Source organism: Olea europaea, unplaced genomic scaffold (assembly GCF_002742605.1).
Source record: "Olea europaea var. sylvestris unplaced genomic scaffold, O_europaea_v1 scaffold1038, whole genome shotgun sequence".
NCBI classification, from domain to species: domain Eukaryota; kingdom Viridiplantae; phylum Streptophyta; class Magnoliopsida; order Lamiales; family Oleaceae; genus Olea; species Olea europaea.
This window is the reverse complement of record NW_019227716.1, coordinates 173624-196261: the sequence shown is the minus strand read 5'-3', so window position 1 is coordinate 196261 and position 22638 is coordinate 173624.

The window sequence follows — 22638 nt, the reverse complement described above, 5'->3', positions numbered from 1 at the left end:
TTCGCCTGTGAAGAGTTGTCAAAGTGGGACTGCTTCGAGGCGGTGCAGAGCTTCTTTCGCGCTGACTGGTATGGGAAAAGTGAGGCGACGCTTGGATCTGCATCGAGGGCGACGCGGCAGATCTGCATCGCCTTGTCATCTCCTCTTTATTACAGAACCATCGACGACAACAACCACCGTCTCTGATCGAGAAGATTATAGATACCAGCAGGCAGCCACACCAACCGCCATCTCCGGTCTCTTCATCACAGTGCACTGCCAATGCTGCTTACGTGGTGGAGATTCGTTGGTCCAATGGCCGGTGTTACGGCGGCGGAGGCGGCGTGGCAAGGGGGAAGAGATGAGAGGGAGAGGGAGACGAACAGTGAGTGTGAGAGTGGGAGTGGAGAATGAATAAATTAGGGATTGTAATTGAATTAGGGTTTGGAGTTATTATTCAAACCTGATTTTAGAACACAAATACTTTTATTTTGATTTTAGAATTTCAATTTTTAAACACCTGGAAATCTATAATTTCCACTTAAGTAAAACAAGTACAAAAAGAAGCCCATTATCACTTAAATAGACACATTAATAAAAAAAAAAAAAAAAAATTCAAGAACTCCAATTACAAGACACATTAAAAAAAAAAAAAAAAAAAAATTCTAAGAAGCCCATTATCCTGATAAACATTTTACAATTCTTGATTTTGGAAAGTGAAAATTACACTAGAACAGCTATTTAAATATCACACTTCAAAAATTAGATATGAAGTATATTTAATCCAAAATATAGTGACACTATAATATTTTAATATTAATAATTAGATAGTACAAATTCAACACCCACCAAAACACTCATGCCACCCAATTTTAAACCCTAAATCATTTTAATCCATTATCCCTCTCCCTCTCCCTCTCCCTCTCCCTCTCTTCAACGAAGCCGGAATCTCCTCTCTCACTCTCCCTCTCTTCAACGAGTTCCGTCAATAATGTCACTGCGCACGGTAATGCAAATGCGGTGCAGCGACATTGCGTGCAACTCGAGCTCCAATCGCAGTGACTACGATGGTGTTGTGCACGCTGCTCTACATGCTACAGTTGTCACTAGACGTGATGCGGTTTGGACGGTGACTACGTAGATGTGGTGTTTCTTCCCTTCGATGTGTCTGGGACGACTCTGTGCTCTAGTCGCCATTGTCATGAGGGCGCTATGCACGCTACAGTTGTCGCTGCAGTGAAGGTGACATGGTGTTTATTCCCTCCGATCTGTTGTGAGTTGTTTTGAGTGTTGGCGATAAGGTGGTGGTGAAACTCTGGAGTTTTTGGGGGTTGTTGGTGGTGGTTTGCAAATTGTGGCGGTGTTTGTAGTTGGGTAGTGGCGGTTGTGATGTTGGCAATACTGGTGGGGTGGTAGTGGTTGACGGTGACGTTGACGTTGATCGTGTTGGTGGTTGACAATGATTGTGTTGTGTTCATGGTGGTATTGTGGTGCGGGTGTTAGTGTTGATGTTGTTGGTGGCGGTGGCAATGGTGGTGAGGTGTGATGAAGAGTGTTTGTGACCAGCAATTGGTAGTGGATTGTGATTGGGGGGAGGGGGTGAAGTGTTTGGTATATGTGATGAACTATTTGGTTATTTGTAACTAACTATATAATTGTGACATAAAAATTCGATAATCCATGATTGAAAAATAATTTGCGACCTACTAATTTGAAAATCTATGGCCGTTAAGTAAGTTATGACCTACAAAAAATTGTGTTTTCTGACCTATAATATTTTTAATTTGTGACAAATTAATTTGATAATAAGTGACCAGTAAATAAGTTGTAACTTATAAGTATGTAATTGAGACTATGAATTGTATATCTGTGACATTAATATATTTAATTAATAAAATATTTTTAATTATTTAGTTATCACCTGAGATTTGAAAATTTAAACTTATTATCTGAGTTTTGAAATGGCCTACACTTTACACTTGAGATACGATTTTTTCACTTTTGGAAATTCTAAAACAAGTGATCATATGAAAGTATAACGAAATATTCCATGATCTATATTTAACGAGGTTTCACTTATCTCAAATTAGAAACAAGAGTAATCCAATTGTCAATAATTAAAAAAATAATAATTAAAAAAATATTGATGGGGGAATCCGAGTACTCTAGTACCAAAGGTTTTGAAAGCATGATTGGAACTCTATTTTTCAACCACTATCAGTTAAAGCCGACAATTGATAAGAAACATTCAAAAAGGTTTGTGATGCAGCAGAAGCACGCAAAACATGAATAACTCATTTGATGAAATTACACCCAACCAGATTTTTTAAAATTGAACATAAAAAATCAAATTTAAAATTTGTTTATACAAAAATATGATATTAATTTAAATCAAAATTCAATATTTTAATGCTAATAATTATATTATTAAATATAATTAATCTATCACATCCACTCTACTCACCCTATAAACCTTAATTCATTTTCACAAATCTCCATTTACCCCATCATTTTCCACCGCCTCTCATGCACTCATCTCCAGTGACTGCAGCACCCTTGCGCCCGGAGACATGCAGTGCCTAATTGTCGCTGCAGTTCGTGAGCAATGGCGATAAGGTGCTAATGTGCACAAAGTAATGATGACAAACAACGTTACTGCACAAGAACTGCTGTGCTCTTTGTCGTTTCACTCGAACTACAACGGGAAATGGGGGCGCTGCTATATGCACAAAATGGCGGTGAATGCTTCGTCGTTGTGCACGAAGCAGCAGCGACACGGTGGTATGGTGTTAGTGTGTGTTGAATAGGTCTTTGTTGGCGTGGTGTTTGGCGATGCATTGATTGGTGTGTGTTTAATGGGTCTATCTTAGTTCATCAATGAAATGGTTGTCGCAATGGTGACAACGGTTTTGGTGGTGGTTGCACTTTCTGAAGAAATGATTGGCGAAGATGCGATTGATATGAAAAAGGAGTAGGGACGGATCCAACCAATTGAGTGAGCTAGGATGAAGGCGCTGGAGCATCGAGTTGTCATTAAACAACTGCCCAATATAGCGAGATTGTTTACTAATATTTAATTAATTCATACTAAAAGAATCTCCAAAATAATAAGGAATAAAAATATTTTTTGAATCATATACGTGTGATCGAGATTTTTATGAACTTAAGCTAGACAAGATGAAATTTATACATAAAGTGTAGGTTAAATGATAAAGACAAAAATTTTAAAATTGAATTTTAGAGCTATTTTCTACCCCAAAAGGAAAAGTAATTTTCGAACTCTTAAAAGTTGTCCAAATTTTGAATTTTACAAAATAAATTAATAAAATCTAATAATCAAAGTATATATTATGAAATAATATTTTGAGTCAATTTTTTTTTTCAAATATATTATTTTAGAAACAAAAACTAATAATATAAAGTTGTTTAATTATTATTTATTGTATTAATTAAAAAAGTAAAATAAGGGGAAGAGTTTAGGGGAATCGAACCACATACCCCTTACATGGGAATATACCATTTGAGATACAACACTTACATCAGTGTTGGTGAAAATAAAACAATATAAAATTATTTAATTATTCTTTATTGTGTTAATAAATTTAAAATGAAGTAGGCGAGGAGAATCTAACCAGGTGCTTCTCACAAGCAAGATGGACTTCCTACCATATGAGCTACAACCAATTTCACTGAGCCCCTAGAGCACATCTCCAAGTGGTAAAAGGGGAGGGTGGAGAAATCCAACTTTGCTTGAGGCTGCTGCGTCAAGGGTTCGAATCCTGAAATATGGATTTGACTCTTGAGTAAGTGCAAGTGTACAAGCAGCCTTCCACCCTGTACCCTTGGAGGCATAACGTGCGATTTACCTCTCTCACGATTTTCCAGGGCAGGGATGGTGGGGGATCCTTAAGGTTAGAGTTTAACCTTTTTACAACCAATTTCACTGAAATGTTTGCAATTAACATATTTAATTTAAAAACTACATTAATATGTAAATTTTTCCGACAGAGGCAATGCGGGTGGTCGCGTCAGCTTGTCGACTGCTAGCTCCGCCTCTACCAAGGAGCTAAATCTGATGGCAGAGGTGGCCGTACCGAAAACACAATTGATGGAAATAATGTTTTTCGATATTGATGAAAATGGTGACTTGGGCATTAAAAATGCAGTTGATCTAGTATTAAAGTTGAGTATTGAAAGTGTAGTTGATCTGAAAATGTAGTTGATGAAAATGGGGATCTGATGGTGATGAAAATTAGTTGGTTGGTGTGCTGAAAATCATTGGGGATCTGGCGATGACAAAGCACGTTGGAGTAGTGATGGCAGCTGTATAAAGGCTATGGTAGTGGTGGTGATGTTTGCACTGCTGTGAGTTTGTAGTGGTGGTGAAGTAATGGTGGTTTTTGGTGGTGGGTGTTGGTTTGTTTGAGATGGTGTAATTGCTGCCAGTGAGGCGGTGGTAGTTTTGGTAACGATGGTGTTGGTGGTTGTGCTGCAGGAGACAGTAGTGGTGGTTATAGGTAGGATGGCATTGGATAGTGTGTTTGTGATCAATAAATAATATGTGACCCATTATTTGAGATTGTAACCAATAAATTGAATATTTTTTGACTAATAAATAATATGTGACCGATAAGTTGTAACTAATAAAAATAATATGTGATCTAAAAATTTGATTTGTAACTTATAAAATTTGTGATTTGTGACGAATTGTGACTAATTAATAAATTTTTTATTTCTAATCGTGAAATAAATTGTGATCTATAAAATTTTTGATTTGTTATCGAGAAATAATTTGTAACCAATTAATTCAATAATTTGTGATTAATAAAATTGTGACCTTAATATATTTAATTCATAAAATATATTTTTAATTAATTATTCCGTAAATAAAATTTAATTGAATATCTGATTTTTGAATTTTAAACCTTATTTCTTATTTTTTAACCAATTTTAATCATTTAGATATGAAATTTTCTCTTTGATCAAATGTCGGAGCCCATGAGGCCAGCGCGTGAGCCCCCACTAAAGAAAAAATAATAAAAAATCAGGCTCATTAGTCTAAAGTAAAGAAGGAATTGATTAATACACTTAAATCAAATTAAAGTTTTAATAACCGTATTAATTGCGTCAATTAAAAACATAAAACATTTGAAAGTCAACAAAATCATTTGAGACACAAATGGCCGCATTCCCCAATCTGCTACTTTCACATTTTAAATTTTTTTCGTTTGCTATGGTATTTTACGCAACGATTATGTGATTCAAAATCTATTAGAAAGCTTGTATTGTGGCTATGATAAATATGTTATGGATGAGGTCTAAGTGTCAAATATTATCTCGTGTGAATTATTGAACGTAAAATAAACCATAATTGCTAAGTCCATTTCTGTGACCATTTTTGAATTGTTATTATAAACTCATCGTTTATTGATTTTAAAATTCGAAAGATGTATTTCAAAGTTTGTCACCAATACTTCAAAACGATAACAAAAATATCACTAAAAAGTGAAGAAATATAGCCTGTGAATAAGTTAAAAGAGGTAACACCAATATAGAATTAAAAGGAAAAAAAAATTTTATTCTATCATTTTTCATTTTCCCACATTCTCTTTTTCGCAAACACCTTAAATGCATCAATTGAATCAATTCAAATAAATATGAATTAAATGCAAGATTAAAATAAGGTTTGAATTCCTATATTTAAATTTTCAAAAATAAACACATATGCATCTAGTGAATTGTTTCAATGAGATAGTGCAACTTTTTTCAAAAAAGGAAAAAAAAAAAAAAAAAAAAAGAAGGCCAAATATCACTTTTAAGAAATTTTCATTTTTGCAAACATGCATCAATTAAATTGATTCAAAGAAATATGAATTAAATGCAAGATTAAATCAAAGTTTGAATTCATGTATATAAATTTTAATAAATACACATGTATACATTTAATTAATTGCTCCAATAAAACACTGCAATTTTTTCTTAGAAAAGTGACGGAATGTCACTTTCTTCACACACTCATTTTCGCCAACATTTAGATGCATCAATTGAATTGATTTAAAGAAATATAAATTGAATGCAAAATTAAAATAATGTTTGAATTCGTATATTTAAATTTTCAAAAACATACCTGTATGTATCTAGATAATTGCTCCAATGAGGTATTGTGATTTTTTCATAGAAAAATGATAGAATGTGACTTTTTTAATATTTTCATTTTCGCAAACACCTTGGATACATCAATTGAATTGTTTCAAATTAATATAAATTAATTACAAATCGTAACAATGTTTGAATTCGTATATTTAAATTTTCAAAATCACACATGTATACATCTAGTTAATTTCTCCAATGAGATACTGTGATTTTTTCCATAGAAAAGTGACATATCACTTCTTCACATTCTCATTTTGGTAAACACCTTGGATGCATCTATTTAATTGATTCAAAGTTAATTTTTCGTATGTATTAACATAAAATAAGGTTTGAATTCTAATATTTAAATTTCAAAAAATGCACACGTATACATTTAGCTAATTACTCCAATGAGATACAATGACTTTTTTTCACATTCTTGTTTTTGCAAACACCTTGCATGCATCAATTAAATTGATTCAAAGTTTTTCTTTCTTTGTATTGGCCCAATCTATTTCCTCTCAAGATCAATAATGTTATTTTCTTTAAATTTTTCTGGTCATAATAGTGAAAACATCAATAAAGAAACTTAATAAATGCCAATTATTTACATTATAAAGTTCAGAGTAAACCTAACAAAAAATTGCAGCAGTGGTCCCGAACCTTTTCATTTTTTGCGTACTTTACCTTAACTTTCATTTTTGTGCCAGCAGAGGTTCCTAAAATTTCATAAATATGTAGATAAGGTCCATTTAGATGGAAACCATCCAAAACTTCATCAGTTAACAAGGAAAATTAAGTAATCAACATCCCATAAAACTGTCCAAAAAATCATCCAGAAAGGTATCAACGTCCAATAAAACTGTCGCGGTAGTAGACAGTTGAAGGAATTTTCTCGGTTAGCTAACGGTGTTTTGGACACTTTCCGTACAGATGGACCTCAAGTGCATATTTGTGATAGGTTAGGGACTTTCACTGGCACAAAATGAAGATCAAGGTAAAGTCTGTAAAAAATTAAAAGGTTAAGGACCGTTGCTGAAATTTTCCCTAAACCTAATCACAAAATTCAAAAAAAGTAGCATAGACAATGGACTGAGATGATTAGAATTTATTAGTGAGAGTTTATTCAGCTCGAAATTGATATTTACATCTGTAGCTTTTCATAATCTATGCAAAATGATAGAATTGGGAAAATAAGTAAACAAAAAGTCAAAAAAAATTAAAAGCCTGTAATTTTTTTAGGGTATTTCTAGATTTGGAGGAGAGAACTTTGAATAATGGTAGTTGAAACAACCTTGATCTTGTTTGTGCTTGATTTGTGGAAAATTTCATCTTTTTCCTTTCAATTTTCCTTTGATTTTTTGAGTTTGGAGGGCTAATCTTTGATAAACTACCGGCATTAGGTTTAAGCGTAAAATATATGTTCAATTTTAACTATTTGTCATTTAATCCAAATTTATCATGTTATTTCCAAACTATCCCAAAATATAGGGTATTTGTGTAAGTACCCCGATAAAGAAAGGAGTTATCACTTACAAATTCTAAAAAATCCCAAAACAAAAAGATCTACTCCTTAGGTTAAATTCCGAGTGAGGATCAAGCAAGATTTCATTGGTTCTACCTTCTTTTTATATAGATTTTCTTAATTCGTTATCCAATTATGATGTAAATGAAATGTGAAATTCTTCTTTTTATTATTTGTTAAAGCAAAACTTTTGGGCTTTTGGCCCAAGAGCCCATTAATTCTTTTACCCAAATTCCATCCTTAGGCATTGAAATTGTCACGTTTATTTTCTTATCCACATTAAACTTTATTGATCTTCAAGATAATTTATCCTAAGATTATTAGCAGACAACATTCTTACCTATGGAGTTCATTGTGCAAAACATCTCAATGCTACATTTTTTTTAATTTTTTTTTATCTCTATTTACACGATTCATTGTGGAAATCACTATTTTCATTCAATTTTTAAAGAAAAAGTTATGAAATAATGAATACACTCTCCTATTTAAATAAAACAAAAATAAAGAACAAATTGCAAATATAGTCCCAAACTTTTTAAAAAAGTACAAATAAGTCTGAAACAAATTATTAAAAGATTAAAAAAAAAAAGATTCCACTTGTTTCTCCTTACTCCTAATCACCACCACCACTTTTTCCCCAATCCAATCCCACTTTTTCCTCAATAGCATCACCATACTACCACCACCTCTTTCTTAGTTCTACAATGTTCACTCCATGCCCTTGGCTGTACAGATTCCCATACTCGCCACAAGCACCACCTAATAAAAATTAAGAAAAATTATATGACATTGCGATCGGTAAAAATGGTGTGTAGATGAGGTGATTTATGGTTAATTGGTAAATTCAGTGAGCATATTTTTGTGCAAAAATGTAAATAAAGATAAAAATTAAGCAGAGTGTGAGAAATGAGAAAATAGAGGAAAATCAAAAATGGAACATATGTATGCATTTTGTGAATGTGTGTGGAATGAGAGGAGTTGGAGGGAATAAATGGGTACCCATGGTTTCGGAAACATCGATGTCGCCGTAAAATGTGTCGTGGGCACCTTGCTAACGGCGGCCAGTGTAAGCTCCAGGGATTTTGGCATGAGTAGTGGAGGAGGAGGAGAGAGGAAAATTTTTATAAAAAAAATTAATTTATTGGGGACTCGTTTGTAATTTTTAAAAAAAAATTGGGACTATATTTGCAATTAATTCTTTATTTTTGTTTTTGTTTTTGTTTTATTTAAATAGAGGTATATTCATCATTTCATGACTTTTTATTTAAAGATTGGATGAAAATGATAATTACCACAATAAAATATGTAAATATGGATAAAAATGAGAAAAAAAATGCGATGTTGGAATATTTTGCATAATGAACTTCATAGATAGAGACGTTTTGTGCTAGTAACCATTTATTCTCTTGTTGAGCTTGATAGAAGTGTAGACGTAATAATGATAATGATGATGATGATGATAATGATTGGTCACGAATTTTCCCTATAAATAAGAACAAAGGTCCATAACATTAGGGACACAAGTGAAAGTGCATAAGACAATCACGAAGTGCTCAAAAATCCTCTTAAGTCTAAGAAGATTAGAGTCTTCTTCAAATCAAATTGAATTCAAATCCAAGTCCAAACTTTGAGATCCAAATGCCGAACAAGCCGAGTTCTCAACAAATCAAATTTTCAACAAATTCGCAAAGACCAAGATTCAAGTCATATGACCCCTCATCTTCAAACATTCATATAAGTGAATATTTGTAATTTTGCAACTACAAGAAGATTAATATTCACTTGTATTTCTCAAAATATAATTTGTATCGATTTCTGTATTTTAATATACAAAACTCGTCGTACAAATTTCTTGGCATGCCTGGTGGGACTTTCTTGTCCTCTCATCTCTTGATCTCAGAATTTTCAAGTTTCAACTATTGTATCAGCAATGGCAAGCAAAAAGTCAAGGAAAACTATGATTCATCTTGAAGAGACGCCTGTCGAACTATTCCATGCAACCAGGACCCAAACAAAAACTGAAAAAACTCAATGGGTCTCACCACTAAAGAAGTTCACAGCAAAAGCAAAATAAAAATTGCTTTAAAAACGCCAAACTTTCGTTCAACAAAAAAAAAAAAAAACCAAGAGTTCGGCGAAGGGGTTTCATTCTGATTTCGCCTCCAGTGGCAGATTCTTGCCCGGATCTTCTCATGCCACTTCTCTACAAAGTTGGAGAGATTATACTTCATATGAAGAATTACTCGAGCCAGTGATGGTCATGGAAGCGGCATCGGCTCAGATGACTGAATTCAACAAATTAACAAAGTTACTAAAAGACAAAGATGTACAGATTGTTGCAGACTACTATCGCTATCACTCGACCCCGTACTGACATTATACTAATTCAAAAAATAACTTAAGGGCTCAAACTCTTACCTTTTCAGATGATCGCTCACTAACTCACAAAAAAACCAAGAGTTCGGCGAAGGGGTTTCATTCTGATTTCGCCTCCAGTGGTAGATTCTTGCCCGGATCTTCTCATGCCACTTCTCTACAAAGTTGGAGAGATTATACTTCATATGAAGAATTACTCGAGCCAGTGATGGTCATGGAAGCGGCATCGGCTCAGATGACTGAATTCAACAAATTAACAAAGTTACTAAAAGACAAAGATGTACAGATTGTTGTACTCATGCACAGGCTAGAATTGCAAAATTCGTTGGTTAAAAAGATTAAGAAAATTTGGGATCTTATAAAACTAAAGATCTAGAAATCTAGGAGAGCTAACAGAAGCAAGATATGCATGATCAAACAGTTGTTCAAAACGTGTTGCGTGACACTACTTAACTCTCTGTTGGTTCTCTATTCGTCCAACAACTTCAACATATGATTGTGGTCACTATTCGCACCCAGAATGGTGATTCATTGCTGTTTGCCAAGCCCTATAGTCATCGAATCGATGAAATGAAGATGTCACTTGATTACAACCTCCGAAATTTCAGTATTTTGATGGTAAAGGGCAACCCAAAGCAACATGTTGCTCATTTTATTGAGACATGTAATAATGCAGGCACTTACAATGACACCATGGTAAAGTAGTTCGTACGCTCCCTCAAAGGTGTCGCATTTGAATGGTACACGGACTTGCCAGCTAGGTCAATTGATACTTGGGATCAACTCGAGCGAGAATTCCTAGCACACTTCTACAATACTCGGTGAACTGTCAGCCTTCCAAAACTTGCTAGAAAGAAGCAGAGTAAGGAAGAGCCAATTGTAGAATACATTGAACGCTAGAAGAACCTGGTGCTTAATTGCAAAGAACGAATAATTGAAGCATCTTCTATCGACATGTGCGTACAAGGCATGCATTGGAAATACTTAGGGATGTCAAACAGGCCGAGCGGCTCATTAGCTTGATCGCTCGGCTCATTAAAACTCGGCTCATGGGTGGTTTGGGCTCGTTAACAAGCAGGGGGCTCAATCCCACGAGTCGATTCTGCTCGTTAAAAAATGCAAATTTATAAAAAAAAGTAAAAAATGTGCAAATTTACAAAAAAAAAATAATAATAAAATCACTAGCTCGCAAGCGGCTCGTGGCCTACAAGCTCATGTCTCGTGAGATCACGAGCTCGTGGGTCGAGTTGAGCTCAAGCTCAGCTTGTCTTTCACGAGCCACGAGCTCGCCACGAGCCCGAGCCAAGCTCGTGAGTTAAAGGGACGAGTCGACTCGACCCATTGCCATCCTTAGGAATACTCTGTAATCTCTAAGCAAATATGCCTCACTCATTTGAAGAATTATCGACACATGCGTATGACCTGGAGCTCCAAATTGCAAGGCATGAGAGTTATGTACCAAGTGATCCACGTGATAATAAATATCCTAAGAAATAAATAAAAAAGGACATCAAGGCAGGTAAACCCAAAGAAGCTATGACAATCTCTACCGTTCCTGCAAAGATAGCCTTCCAGAGATTGAGCTTCAGCACAAAACTGAAGCCAGAGTTTAAACCTAATAGAGGATAAGTCTAAAGCAAAGGTCATATGTAGCGGAGCTGACTGTAAAAGCTAACTCGCGAAAATTCCTCTTAAACATGATTTTTTGGACCCATAAAGGCCACTCCCAAAACTTTGGAAGAAAATAGATCTTTTCACGACTGGCAAGTACACTTCTCCATCATATTTCTTTATTGTTAATCCTTTCACAAAGTTCAGCCCTTGGGATGCACTCTATACTCTGGGAATGATGAGGCGGAACACACAGAAAGGAAATGCTAGAGCTGTTGGACTTGCAGATGTTCTTGTAACATTCACTAATGGTGGGCATATACAACTCCCACAATGACTCCAAGATGTTAGGGGAAGGGTCAATCATTGGCTTATGGTTGCTAAGTTTGAGTTCACCTCAAATGCTAGGTTGGGTATGGTAGTTTATATCAGTATCTTTGAAACGAAGGTAACATTTTTCTTGATTTTTAAGCTTAATGATTTCATATATATCAGGGTATACTCTATCATTTAGAGATGTCAATTTGGCTTGTCGGCTCGAGCCGGCCCGAGCCTCATCTTGGGGCATCGGGTCGAGCCCGAGCCAGCCCGTATAGCTCATGGGGCGGCTCATATAAAAAATAAAAAATGGCAGCTGTACGCTGCCTTTACATAGGAAGCCATGTGAGTTGTTTATGGTTATTAAAAAAAATGAACTAAGTGTAAAAACCCTGAGCAGAAAGCTCGAGTCGAGCCTCTATTTTTTAGTCGAGCCTTTGCTCGGCTCGGGCAAAAAAGCCCGAATTAATTTTACTCTAGTCGAGCCCGATCCTCGAATTTCGACTCACGAGCCAGCTCGACTCATTAACATCCCTACTGTCATAAGAGGTTGTTCTAGCCATTCCTAAAAAATGGTAAAAAATTAGCAAACAGAAAAATGGGAAGTAAATCTTTTAAATTTGTTTATTGTCTAAAATATGTAAATGGCCTTCACACAAAGTGCCTTGAACAGTTGAAGGAGCCAGTCCTTGATCTTCAATACAAAGTGCCTTGAGCAGTCGAAGGTGTCAATCACTGGTCCTCAACACAAAGTGCCCTAGATGGTTGAAGAAGTCGGTCCTTGGTCCTCAACACAAAATGTCTTGAAAGGTAAAATGTCATTTGTCCTCAACACAAAGTACTTTGGACAATTGAAGGAATCGGTCCTTAGTTCTCAACACAAAATACCTTGGACGATCGAAAAAATTGATCATTGGTCCTCAATAGTGCCTTGGATTGTGAAAAGTGATAGTCCTTAGTGCTTAATGTGCACGAAAAGGTTCGTAATTTTGAGTTTGTTCATAAGCAAATATTTTCTGAACTCATAAAATAATAGTAGCATGCAAATTTAATCTCTACATGAAGATAATCTCGAACCTAAAAATTCTTGAATTGCAAAAGTTAAATTCTTGAAAAAAAATGAAGACTGTTAGTTTCAATTTTATTAAATTGCTGTACTAAAAAAAGAGTAGATAATGATAATAAAGATAAAAAAAATAAATGAAACGAAACATAAAAAAAAAAAAAGAAGAAAAGTTATGTGTAAAATCGAAAAAGGGGTTTCTTGATTTTCTCTATTCCGCTGCTAAAAAGAGGGTTGCTTTTCGTGCATGAACCAATTTGAAATTGGTTTGTGCAACCAATTGGTTTCTATGCAAAACTAGTGCATTAACCAATTAACCGATTGGTTTGGGGGCCAATTAACCAATCGGTTTTGCAAATAAACCAACAATTGGTTGTTAAAAAAATTCACAATGACTTAACGTAAAAAAAAAATGAGGAAAATATTTTTAAAAAAAATGAATGAAGAGAGAGTAGAAACCTAATTTTTTCCTACCTTTGTTTGAAAATTTAATCTACTTGTTTGAAAATATCATAATTTGTTCATAAAAATAGGTGGATATCAGACTTTACTTAAGACCAAATTACCATAAAACATAAAAAAGACGGCTAAAAATAAAATTAGTCGTGTTTGTGAAATAAATAAATAATTGAATAACAATCACATAAAAAAAAATCATTATTCTCAATTTTGAAGGATAATAATTTTATCAAATTCGAGGTTATTCTAAAAATTTTCATTTGTATCAATTTACTAATGGAAAGTTTGAATTCAAATCGAATTCCAAATTGAATTTTTTAAAGAAAATCGAAAATCAAGATTTACTAATTTATTTATTTCAAGAAGATTAATATCCATTTGTATTTCTCAAAATAAATAAATTTGGAGGGGACATTTGTAGACATAAAAATAATAATAAAGTAAAATGAATTGGATCGATCTAAATAATTAACCCAATTAAATTTAGGGAAAATTTTTAACAAGAGCATAAGTATAGGCCATTTCAATAATGAGAAAACAAGTATGAAATTTCACCAATCAGATATTCATCTATAAATAAATATATACACTAATTTATTTGAAAAAAAAAAAAGCATCCCACAAAATCAGCAGGACTCTCCATACATAAAAATTCATCTCTCCAACTGATTTCAGAAGCCACAAAAATTTGAAATTATTTCCAATTTATCGTCGGATCTCTCTAACTTGGCGGTAAAAGCATAGACCGGGTCACAAATTGCAGTCACTAGGTTGCATTACATCGGATTAAAACTCGAGTCCATCGAACATACCCTGATACGTTACTTCTAGCTTAGTTCAGAAAGTTTGTATTCATTAGGTATGTAATTATGATTAATTAAATGTAATTTGTCATTTATTCCTACTTTCTAAGCATCGATTGATGAAACTATGGTTCTATGTAAATATGGATCACATCATAATCGGGGAACATATCTCATTTGTCGGGAAATTGTGATGGTGAATATGTGATGTTCGAAAAGTGTTGTGACCATTACACACAACTTGTGACTGTCTAATTATAAGATGTGACCTTATGGAGTCATGGCGCATGGTGTTTGTGTGTCGGAATGTGGAAAACCTTATTTGATTTGAATCTGTGACTCAATTCTTCATGTTTTGTGATTTACTATGAACATGTGATCTGCATGTATTCAATATGTGACCATGATATTCGAGATTAGACATGTGTTTGTTATGACCTATGACCAATTGCAAAAAATTTGGAAAAGACTGGCAATACACATTGACTTGTGACTAATATGCAATGACCTGTGACCAATTGCAATGAACTGTGACCACTCTTCAATGACCTATGACCACTACGTATTACCTGTGACCAATTGCAAAAAATCTTGAAAATACAAACATATGACCTGCATGTATTCAATATGTGACCATGATATTCGAGATTCGACATGAGTTTATTGTGACTGTAATTGGATGTTTGACTAATTATGTTTCGGTTTATTTTGCAGAAATGGGGTTCGTTCATGTTTGTTTGTTGAATGGCTCACAACTGTCGCTAGTGTTGATTGATCGCAGTTGCAGGTATTTTAAGCTTGTTGATACAGTTATGAAAGTGTTTGTATTAGACCCTGCAAAAGTTGCTGTAGCGATAAAGTATAACTTGAATAATGATCTGCCCCTGATAACAATCAAGAGTGACAATAATGTGTTGTCGTACATGGTTTTGAAAGATATGAATCGTGACCCTGCCAAATATCCAATACATATTGAGGTCACAACTGCAGATAGCCAAAAATAGCCTATTGCGGTATCAGTTGATGTTCAATCTAATGAGCGTGGGTTTTCATTGACAGATATGTCATCAGATATATGTGGAGCAATAGTGGATCCATCAAGTGACAAGTTCGAACATGAGGTCACTGTTGTGGCAGTCCTAGATGCAAGGGACGTAAAGGAATGATGTTTTTAATAACAATGAGATTATGAAATTGAGCTTGTCTTTTTATGCAATCTAATACATGTTTGAATAAGTGGTTATTTTGTCAGATAAGAAAGACTATCTCGTCAAATGTTCACGTGACGAGTATAGTTGGATATGCAGAGCGTCGAAGTTAGGCAAAACAGATATGTTTAAAATCAGACATATTATAGAAGGTCACACATGCTGCAAACATCATACTCAGTACTCACAAGCAAGTAACAAAGACAGTTGTGTCAACCTGCATTAAGTACAAGTACACATTGTCACGCACTACATACACATCGAATGATATATGCAACGACATGCTGCGTACATATGGAGTATCGTTGAACTATGTCAAGGCTTGGCGATCTCGAGAGGAAACTTTGAAAGTGCTAAGGGCGATCCAACTGATTCATTCAATAAGATACCAACATTTTTTTCGTACTACAGGAAACAAATCCTGAATCGATCACAAGCCTAGAAATTGATGGTAATAGTAGGTTTAAATATTGTTTCATGGCATTAGGTGCATCTTTACGGGAATGGAAACATTGTGGGCCAATCGTTGTGGTTGATGGCATATATCGAAATGGACACTATAGTTGCACCTTATTCACGACATGTACTCAAGATGCAAATAACATCATATATGTACTTACTTTCGGGATTGGGGATAACGAGAATAACAACTCTTAGTCATATTTTTTAGACAGCTGGAGAAAGCCTATGGGGACAGAGAACGTTTGTGCTTTGTATTGAATTGTCACAACAGCAAAAAAAAGGCAATTGAAAACATGTATCCAGGAACTAGTCACGGGATATATTCATACCATCTACTACAAAATCTAAAATCACGTTATGGGAGATCAAGACAAAACATAATACAAGCATTCAATGCAGTTGTTCACACTTACGCATTGTTGGAATATAAATATTACATGCAATAGCTCAACTCGATTAATGAGAAGATAAGGGGTTACCTGGTAATATACTGTAGATTATCGACAATTTATATTCATTTAAATACAGTTGACATGAAACCGTACACTACGTGATATACGTCTCGATGTTTTTGTTTGTAGGACGATGTTGGACCTGAGAGATGGTCACATTTCCACATGCCTTCAAATCAGTATTCCACAATGACATCGAATATTGTGGACTCGGTTAGAGCGGCCACAAAGTCTGTTAAGAACTACTCTATTTTAGCTTTGTTGGAGTCATTGAGACAAATTCTGCAATCATCTAAGTTCTATAGACACACGGAGAATATGCAACACACTACTACGACCTTGTCAAGCAAGTATGAGAAGCAGATGAGTAAAATGAGCACATATATGAGAAACTTGAGCGTAAAGTTAAATGTTGTGACCTAATCTCTAATCTGTGACTTTTTAAAATTGATCTGTATCCTACATTGTAGTCTGATAAATCTATTTCTCTTTGAGACGTGTTGTGACCAAAGATAGTATATGTGACTTATGGTGTGACCTGTACTTTTGTGTTTGTGTAATATTTGTGCAACGTAATATACGTATGTGACATGCACTTTCATTCGTGTCCTAAATTTTTTTATGCAACTTATTGTGTATATAACTTGCATCCATAACTGCAGGTTCCCCCATTAATCATGCAATGTTTTTAGTTAGTGTGAAAGTTCATCTTTCACTGTTGATATAGAAAACTGGACATGTATATGTATGATGCTTCAAGTTGATCAACTACTTTGTTCACACGCTTTAGTTGTGTTTGCAAGTATGAAGATGGATCCATATAAATACTGTTCTTACTACTACACAAGTGAAGCATACAGAAACACATACCAAGAAACCATTTTCCCGACGAAAATCTAGTTGAATGGATAATATCAAATGATGTCCATGATATAGTTGTACTAGTACCTAATCAAAAGCGTAGTTATGAAAGGCCTACTAAGAAGAGATTCAGACCAGCCTATGAAGAAAACATAACTGTCAAATGCAGTCGGTGTGGTGAAAGTGGTCATAATCGCAGAAAGTACAGCCACCTAGTGTCATTAAGTTAGAGCCAAAAGAATAAAGAAAAAAATGATGAAGACTAGCAATACACATTGACATAATTGCGATAATTCCTTCGTTTTTTCATTCGTTGATATTTTGTAACGTAGGATACAAAACATAAGAGGATATATATTGACTATATCATTACCAATAAAATGCTCAGATTTTGTGTTGATAAATATGATATTTTGACTCATAAAGTGTGCTATGACCTTAGAATAGGATCTGTGACAGGTGTTGTCACTTCATTGCAATGCACTTTGGCTGTACAGTTGGAATATGTGACCAATTGCACGTATGACACGCATGTACAGTGTGTCACACATGAAAACCTGTATGCAAAAATGTTATATGATCATCATGCAATGAACTGTGACTAATATGCAATGAACTGTGACCAATATACAATGACCTATGACCAATTGCAAAAAATCTGGAAAATGGGAGTGTTCAATTGTGGCATCAGGCAAGTGATAAACCTGTCTATCACCTGTGCTGATAACATAATTCAATAACATGTAACTTTTTGCATTAAGTTTTGAGACTTGGTCAACGATACATCATCAATCTTGTGTAATATGATATACTAATAAACATATCAAGACAATGTAATGAAGTCTCCAAAAACTAATGTAATTATTGATATAAACAGTCAAAAGTAACATGTTATCATTGAAAACAAATTTTCAAGCATAAGAGACAATGTTTCCATCTATTATAACTTGTGACTGCACATTGCACTATCACTCTATAATAATGCTTTGTCCTCCAGTTGATTGTACCTTCTTTGTTGCTTTCCTAATTTCCCGATATCTAAACAATAATGAAGTTATGTCCAATCGTGCTCTACCTGCAACGAACTTCATGGACATGGATCCTATGTTATCATGTAGCATGTACTCCGCATATTTGACAACGTATATGTAGTAATCATGTCTGAGAAATAAGAATCAGTCTATTAGGTATGAAATCTAGCATGTAATAGTATATTTAATTATAAGTGGAGGTAAAAAAACATATCCATTTTTCTGTTGGGGAAGGGAGAAATCAAGATCCACCTTGAACTCCACGGAATCTTTTTTCCATATTCGAACAAATTTCATGAGGTGCAGAATCATTTTGACAAAAGGATCGATTCCAATTTGAACTTTGACATCAATTTATGTCTTCCTGGCAGAATTCAATACATGTAACATATGCTTCTTTATGTCCAACACTCCAAGCATCTAGTGTGCTTTGTTGGTAGACTAAGTGAAATAAACACAAGGTCCACTTCGGCGCATGGAGTGCTCAATGGAATCTGTACACCCATAATGTCATCAAGCAGTCTTTCATTTGTCACAACAACATTTGCATCATCTTTGAACTTGGGATACATGTGCTTGAGCTTTGCCTAAAACAATGAGTCAGCTGTGATATCGATGAACTAGAGATTTTTCCCATTTCTTGCCAGTTGATGTATGTAGTAGAAGCACACGTCCATATGCTACCAAGATGCAAGTACGATAAACAATTAGGAAACCATATAACCACCATGAATATAATGCGTCGAACTGTTAATATGATTTGTGTCATAGTTAGTACGTGTGACCAATAACCTGTCGTCCATGACCACTGAATATCTACTCTGTGAATATATTGAAGACATGTGACCTATATTGTTGCCACTACAGATATGTGTTTTGCTTACAACACATATTGTGACTTGTTGTACGTATAACCTGTGATTCATGCGTGATCTGTGACCTACTGTACGAGTGGTCTGTTACCTAATACAGGCGTAACCTGTGACTTTTATAGAATGACGTAGCATACTACATGTCTATGAACTGAATGTGACTATTATACAGTGATCTGTGACTCATGTGATCTGTAACGTAACCTGTCCTTTAGATATGTGACTTGTAAGTTATAACGTACCGAACTACTCAACGAAATCTCTCTGGATACAAGTTCATATCACCATGTCTTGTTTTCTACCAAGTACTGACCGACAAAAAATAGGTGGATGGATAACATCTTCTTTGTCATTGAACTTCTTCCAGTAAATGAAAAGAACGGATCATTATTTGAAAAAGTATGAAAATAGGACAACCATTTCGTACTTGTTATGTAGTTTGTATCCTCTTTGAAACCAGTTCTGAAAGTTAGGGACTTCTGCACGTTGACTTTAGTGTTCGAAGACCACTAGGTTTACTGACGATTTCATTTGTTTCACTTCATCGACAACATAAGAAGACTGAAATGCTTTAGCTGGCTTTGGAGCCCTCTTTACCGGCAATCCAGAAATTGATGCGATCTGAGGTGATTGCTGCATAATAAATGTGTGTTTTAATATGTGACATCCACTACTCAACAATAACAATAGTATTGTTTGATACCTCTTGCTCAGTAGATTTCGTCTCCTTAAATACATTGGATATGACTGAGTCCACATGCACTTGAACTTCCTTAGATGTCATTGCCTCCAACTGGCTTGGTTACGTAAATCCAAGACCGAGATTGAATAATGGAGGTTCAAGGGAATATAGAAATTCAACTGCCCCCATCGAGTCAACCTTGCCTTTGCCTTTTGAATCAACACTTTTTTTGACGTTTCTAACCTGAAAAGTGGCACAAAAAAATGCATTTTAGCAAACAAATAAGAAGCAGTCACAGATGTCATATCGTAACAGATGAGTTACTGACTTCGTTTGCTGGTCCAGATCCTTCGACAGTGTGTGATCTTGATTTCTATCTGAATTTGTTCATAATTTCTTCCATTGAACTATATATTAATGCCATCACAGAATCAGACATACACTGCATGTACGATTTGATGTTCAGCATGTCTGTACGAGTTTCACCTCGCATGTGAACAACAAGGTTCAGTTTCTTTTGCTAATCAGACTTCAAATATGACATCTGTGACTGCATTGCTTGAAAGCCACTTTTGCTGAGCAACCGATTTTTGGATTGGAGACAAGATATTTGTCCGTTGAAATAATTTTTCAATTCCTCAACCTCCTGCATCACATGAATACTATGATTGGGTAACTAATGATTGTAAAATGTGAAATAGTATAGTCATCTGTGACCCATATTGAAATGTCATTTGATGTGTGACCTAAAAACTGAGACGTGTGACCTATAATGAATACTGTGTGAACAACATTTCATGGTGAACATTATTTCATGACACTAAATAGACTTGTGACATGATAGATAAAACTATAACAACTTTACATTATTTGATGACTGACCCTCTGAATCAGGTGTATGCGGGTCAGTTGTGTGGTTGACTTACGCTCCCTACTTGGAAAATCTCTGTCGACTGATGTCCCATTCCATCTGGGTGGTGGGTCAACAAAATCGTCATCATCAATGTGCACATCCGGGTGTCCCAATCTTCCGTCATTTATCAGAAGCATAAGAGTAGACTGTTTCATCCTCGAAGCACTTGACTTTGTACTGGTCCAGCACAATGAACTAATCGGTCTATGCTGCCACCCTTTCTCTTCTCCCCACGTTATCGATTAGGTTGGACAGGTTTTTCATACTGCACCTCCGTCATGTACAACATAGCCATTTTAGCTTCTGGGGATTCCAAGTTACATATTTCCAACTGCTATTCGAATTACAACAAAAGTTTAGTGTCAGTAAAACAAAAATATAGGAATGATAAGATATAATGTTGCACTGTGAAAATATATGAACATAGGTTAAAATCAGCAGTTATATTGACATGTATTGTGATATAACAACGTCAAGCGTGTCGTAAAAATGCCTGTAACCTATATCGAATTTTTGTAATAGACTAAATAGCATCTGTGACTTCATAAATGCGATTTGTGACTTGATGAAATTAATTTGTGACCAACTTAATATGATCTGCAACATGTAAATATGTGCAAGTCCTAATTCACATATAATAATGTTGCAACAATAGTCACTTATATTCAGATTGGAAAAGCATTCAGGCCCCTTGAGCTTAGGAGTCGATAGGTGGTCGTCAACCGTCCAATTCCTAATTTGGGGTACACTTTGGATATCCTTCTAGCTACGTATCCATCGGGACTTGGAATAGTCCCGTAAATCCACACATGAAATGCTACAAGCAAGCCTCTGAGTCTATAGTGAGTTGTTCTCTTACTCAACCTTTCCCTCAATGAAGTTACTAGCATGTTAAATAGTGACTTACCCCATGAGAACAAATTCATAGCATTAAAATTTTCAACTAGCATGAACAAGAAGTGGTCCATTGCCTTCTTATAATCTCTCGGATATAGATATGATGTTATAAAATACAATGTACCTAGCATAGAAACATCCGCATCAGGAATGTCAGTCGCACCAAGGAATACTTCCTTGATGTCTTCATGAGTCACATTTTTCAACGTTAGGAAATACGCATTTTTCAAATGTGAAAGGGTGTTCTCCATCCTACTTGTATCAGCTTCGCCAGCGTATCTTAGCCCAGTAACTAAACTAAACTCCGAAATTGAGAACCTTACAAATCGTCCGGCTATGTTAAACCACATCTCACTCTCATTAGGTTGTTGCACCTGCCTCAATAGTAAGTAGTGTATTAGTTGGGATTGGACAACAATTTCGTCATATTCTAGGAAGAGGGAAAAATATGTATTCTGCAGTATTCGACGTTGGGTTTCATTTAGATTATTTTCGAAATTTGTCAGCACACCCTTCAATGGGGTAATTGTATTTTTTCACGGAAACCAACTCTTTTCCGATATGGTAAATCACCAGGCCTGCAAATTGGTTACAAAAAATGCAACATTTGGTCACGGATGGGATTCAATTAAAAACAATAGCGATGCGTGGGTCACAAGTCCCGTCCCACATATAACAATTGATCAGCACACTTAGGAAATGACACAATCCCCTTACATAAGTCACAATTAAACAACCAAATTTCAAAACAACAGGAAAGACCCTTTCTAGAATCCAGCATTTTGATTACAATTACACAATATAAATTCCACGCAACATATCTCACAAAATTCAAAATAATTCATCCATACACGTTATCCATCCATTAAAATGTTCGTATGTGTGCTCGAAAATAATTGAAAAATTTTAAAATAGAAGCGGAGTTGTGGTCGGGCATGTGGATTTGTGTTTTTTAGAGGAGAAATCTTTTTGCACTTCATCAAACTTACATTTA